The sequence below is a fragment of the Apium graveolens genome, chromosome 7 (genome assembly GCF_009905375.1).
Source record: "Apium graveolens cultivar Ventura chromosome 7, ASM990537v1, whole genome shotgun sequence".
In the NCBI taxonomy this organism is placed as follows: domain Eukaryota; kingdom Viridiplantae; phylum Streptophyta; class Magnoliopsida; order Apiales; family Apiaceae; genus Apium; species Apium graveolens.
The window spans coordinates 6,656,269-6,662,268 of NC_133653.1; positions in this window are offsets into that span (position 1 = coordinate 6,656,269).

Genomic DNA, 6,000 nt, shown 5'->3' on the forward strand with positions numbered 1-6,000 from the left:
GCAATTTTATAAATCCATAGGGACAAATTATGTAAATATATCCAAAAAATAGGCCGCCTCAATTTTTGCTCCATACCACGTGTACTACCCCCTACGAGGATTATTCGAAAACCGGAGTTCCTATCGGTTCTAGCTCTGATTCGCTTCCGGACGACCCCGAATGGAAGCGAATGCAATTTCATAAATCCATAGGGACAAATTATGAAAAGATATCCAAAAAACGGGCCGCCTCAATTTTTGCTCCATACCTCGTGTAATACCCCCTACGAGGATTATTCGAAAACCGAGTTCCAATACTTTTTGCTCCGATTCACTTCCGGATGACTCCGAATGGACGCGAATGCAATTTCATAAATCCATAGGGACAAATTATGAAAAGAAATCAAAAAACGGGCAGCCTCAATTTTTGCTCCATACCTCGTGCCCTACGAGGATTATTCGGAAACCGAGTGCAATTACTATCAGCTCCGATTCACTTCCGGATGAACCAGAATGGACGCGAATGCAATTTCATAAATCCATAGGGACAAATTGTGAAAAGTAATCCAAAAAATGGGCCGCCTTAATTTTTGCTCCATACCTCGTGTACTACCCCCCTACGAGGATTATTCGAAAACCGAGTTCCATTCATTTCAGCTCCGATTCACTTCTGGACGACTCCGAATGGACGCGAATGTCATTTCATAAATCCATTGGGAAAAATTATGAAAAGAAATCAAAAAAATGGGCCACCTCAATTTTTGCTCCATTCCTCGTGTACTACCCCCTACGAGGATTATTCGGAAACCGAGTTCCATACGTTTCAGCTCCGATTCACTTCCGGATGACCCCGAATGGATGCGAATGCAATTTCATAAATCCATAGGGACGAATTATGAAAAGAAATCCAAAAAATGGGCCGCCTCAATTTTTGCTCTATACCTCGTGTACTAACCCCTACGAGGATTATTCGGAAACCGAGTTCCATTACTTTTTGCTCCCATTCACTTCCGGACGACCCCGAATGGACGCGAATGCAATTTCATAAATTCATAGGGAAAAATTATGAAAAGAAATCAAAAAAACGGGCCGCCTCAATTTTTGCTCCATAACTCGTGTACTACCCCCTACGAGGATTATTCGGAAATCGAGTTCCATTCGTTTCTGCTCCGATTCACTTCCGGACGACCCTGAATGGACGCGAATGCAATTTTATAAATCCATAGGGACAAATTATGAAAATATATCCAAAAAATAGGCCGCCTCAATTTTCGCTCCATACCACGTGTACTACCCCCTACGAGGATTATTCGGAAACCGGAGTTCCTATCGGTTCTAGCTCCGATTCGCTTCCGGACGACCCCGAATGGAAGCGAATGCAATTTCATAAATCCATAGGGACAAATTATGAAAAGATATCCAAAAAACGGGCCGCCTCAATTTTTGCTCCATACCTCGTGTAATACCCCCTACGAGGATTATTCGAAAACCGAGTTCCAATACTTTTTGCTCCGATTCACTTCCGGATGACTCCGAATGGACGCGAATGCAATTTCATAAATCCATAGGGACAAATTATGAAAAGAAATCAAAAAACGGGCAGCCTCAATTTTTGCTCCATACCTCGTGCCCTACGAGGATTATTCGGAAACCGAGTGCAATTACTATCAGCTCCGATTCACTTCCGGATGAACCCGAATGGACGCGAATGCAATTTCATAAATCCATAGGGACAAATTGTGAAAAGTAATCCAAAAAATGGGCCGCCTTAATTTTTGCTCCATACCTCGTGTACTACCCCCCTACGAGGATTATTCGAAAACCGAGTTCCATTCATTTCAGCTCCGATTCACTTCTGGACGACTCAGAATGGACGCGAATGTCATTTCATAAATCCATTGGGAAAAATTATGAAAAGAAATCAAAAAAATGGGCCACCTCAATTTTTGCTCCATTCCTCGTGTACTACCCCCTACGAGGATTATTCGGAAACCGAGTTCCATACGTTTCAGCTCCGATTCACTTCCGGATGACCCCGAATGGATGCGAATGCAATTTCATAAATCCATAGGGACGAATTATGAAAAGAAATCCAAAAAATGGGCCGCCTCAATTTTTGTTCTATACCTCGTGTACTAACCCCTACGAGGATTATTCGGAAACCGAGTTCCATTACTTTTTGCTCCCATTCACTTCCGGACGACCCCGAATGGACGCGAATGCAATTTCATAAATTCATAGGGAAAAATTATGAAAAGAAATCAAAAAAATGGGCCGCCTCAATTTTTGCTCCATAACTCGTGTACTACCCCCTACGAGGATTATTCGGAAATCGAGTTCCATTCGTTTCTGCTCCGATTCACTTCCGGACGACCCTGAATGGACGCGAATGCAATTTTATAAATCCATAGGGACAAATTATGAAAATATATCCAAAAAATAGGCCGCCTCAATTTTCGCTCTATACCACGTGTACTACCCCCTACGAGGATTATTCGGAAACCGGAGTTCCTATCGGTTCTAGCTCCGATTCGCTTCCGGACGACCCCGAATGGAAGCGAATGCAATTTCATAAATCCATAGGGACAAATTATGAAAAGATATCCAAAAAATGGGCCGCCTCAATTTTTGCTCCATACCTCGTGTAATACCCCCTACGAGGATTATTCGAAAACCGAGTTCCAATACTTTTTGCTCCGATTCACTTCCGGATGACTCCGAATGGACGCGAATGCAATTTCATAAATCCATAGGGACAAATTATGAAAAGAAATCAAAAAACGGGCAGCCTCAATTTTTACTCCATACCTCGTGCCCTACGAGGATTATTCGGAAACCGAGTGCAATTACTATCAGCTCCGATTCACTTCCGGATGAACCCGAATGGACGCGAATGCAATTTCATAAATCCATAGGGACAAATTGTGAAAAGTAATCCAAAAAATGGGCCGCCTTAATTTTTGCTCCATACCTCGTGTACTACCCCCCTACGAGGATTATTCGAAAACCGAGTTCCATTCATTTCAGCTCCGATTCACTTCTGGACGACTCCGAATGGACGCGAATGTCATTTCATAAATCCATTGGGAAAAATTATGAAAAGAAATCAAAAAAATGGGCCACCTCAATTTTTGCTCCATACCTCGTGTACTACCCCCTACGAGGATTATTCGGAAACCGAGTTCCATACGTTTCAGCTCCGATTCACTTCCGGATGACCTCGAATGGATGCGAATGCAATTTCATAAATCCATAGGGACGAATTATGAAAAGAAATCCAAAAAATGGGCCGCCTCAATTTTTGCTCTATACCTCGTGTACTAACCCCTACGAGGATTATTCGGAAACCGAGTTCCATTAGTTTTTGCTCCCATTCACTTCCGGACGACCCCGAATGGACGCGAATGCAATTTCATAAATTCATAGGGAAAAATTATGAAAAGAAATCGAAAAAAACGGGCCGCCTCAATTTTTGCTCCATAACTCGTGTACTACCCCCTACGAGGATTATTCGGAAATCGAGTTCCATTCGTTTCTGCTCCGATTCACTTCCGGACGACCCTGAATGGACGCGAATGCAATTTTATAAATCCATAGGGACAAATTATGAAAATATATCCAAAAAATAGGCCGCCTCAATTTTCGCTCCATACCACGTGTACTACCCCCTACGAGGATTATTCGGAAACCGGGGTTCCTATCGGTTCTAGCTCCGATTCGCTTCCGGACGACCCCGAATGGAAGCGAATGCAATTTCATAAATCCATAGGGACAAATTATGAAAAGATATCCAAAAAACGGGCCGCCTCAATTTTTGCTCCATACCTCGTGTAATACCCCCTACGAGGATTATTCGAAAACCGAGTTCCAATACTTTTTGCTCCGATTCACTTCCGGATGACTCCGAATGGACGCGAATGCAATTTCATAAATCCATAGGGACAAATTATGAAAAGAAATCAAAAAACGGGCAGCCTCAATTTTTGCTCCATACCTCGTGCCCTACGAGGATTATTCGGAAACCGAGTGCAATTACTATCAGCACCGATTCACTTCCGGATGAACCCGAATGGACGCGAATGCAATTTCATAAATCCATAGGGACAAATTGTGAAAAGTAATCTAAAAAATGGGCCGCCTTAATTTTTGCTCCATACCTCGTGTACTACCCCCCTACGAGGATTATTCGAAAACTGAGTTCCATTCATTTCAGCTCCGATTCACTTCTGGACGACTCCGAATGGACGCGAATGTCATTTCATAAATCCATTGGGAAAAATTATGAAAAGAAATCAAAAAAATGGGCCACCTCAATTTTTGCTCCATACCTCGTGTACTACCCCCTACGAGGATTATTCGGAAACCGAGTTCCATTCGTTTCAGCTCCGATTCACTTCCGGATGACCCCGAATGGACGCGAATGCAATTTCATAAATCCATAGGGACGAATTATGAAAAGAAATCCAAAAAATGGGCCGCCTCAATTTTTGCTCTATACCTCGTGTCCTAACCCCTACGAGGATTATTCGGAAACCGAGTTCCATTACTTTTTGCTCTCATTCACTTCCGGACGACCCCGAATGGACGTGAATGCAATTTCATAAATTCTTAGGGAAAAATTATGAAAAGAAATCGAAAAAATGGGCCGCCTCAATTTTTGCTCCATAACTCGTGTACTACCCCTTACGAGGATTATTCGGAAATCGAGTTCCATTACTTTCAGCTCCGATTCACTTTCGGATGACCCCAAATGGACGCGAATGAAATTTCATAAATCCATAGGGACACATTATGAAAAGAAATCCAAAAAATGGGCCGCCTCAATTTTTGCTCCATACCTCGTGTACTACCCCCTACGAGGATTATTCGGAAATCGAGTTCCATTCGTTTCAGCTCCGATTCACTTCCGGACGACCCTGAATGGACGCGAATGCAATTTTATAAATCCATAAGGACAAATTATGAAAAAGTATCCAAAAAACGGGTTGCCTTAATTTTTACTCCATACCTCGTGTACAACACCCTACGAGGATTATTCGGAAACCGAGTTCCATTCGTTTCAGCTCCGATTCACTTCCGGACGACCCCGAATGGACGCGAATGCAATTTCATAAATCCATAGGGGCAAATTATGAAAAGAAACCACAAACGGGCCGCCTCAATTTTTTCTCCATACCTCGTGTACTACCCCCTACGAGGATTATTCGGAAACTGAGTGCCATTACTATCAGCTCCCATTCACTTCCGGATGAACCCGAATGTACGCGAATGCAATTTCATAAATCCATAGGGACAAATTATGAAAAGAAATCAAAAAACGGGCAGCCTCAATTTTTGCTCCATACCTCGTGCCCTACGAGGATTATTCGGAAACCGAGTGCAATTACTATCAGCTCCGATTCACTTCCGGATGAACCAGAATGGACGCGAATGCAATTTCATAAATCCATAGGGACAAATTGTGAAAAGTAATCCAAAAAATGGGCCGCCTTAATTTTTGCTCCATACCTCGTGTACTACCCCCCTACGAGGATTATTCGAAAACCGAGTTCCATTCATTTCAGCTCCGATTCACTTCTGGACGACTCCGAATGGACGCGAATGTCATTTCATAAATCCATTGGGAAAAATTATGAAAAGAAATCAAAAAAATGGGCCACCTCAATTTTTGCTCCATTCCTCGTGTACTACCCCCTACGAGGATTATTCGGAAACCGAGTTCCATACGTTTCAGCTCCGATTCACTTCCGGATGACCCCGAATGGATGCGAATGCAATTTCATAAATCCATAGGGACGAATTATGAAAAGAAATCCAAAAAATGGGCCGCCTCAATTTTTGCTCTATACCTCGTGTACTAACCCCTACGAGGATTATTCGGAAACCGAGTTCCATTACTTTTTGCTCCCATTCACTTCCGGACGACCCCGAATGGACGCGAATGCAATTTCATAAATTCATAGGGAAAAATTATGAAAAGAAATCAAAAAAACGGGCCGCCTCAATTTTTGCTCCATAACT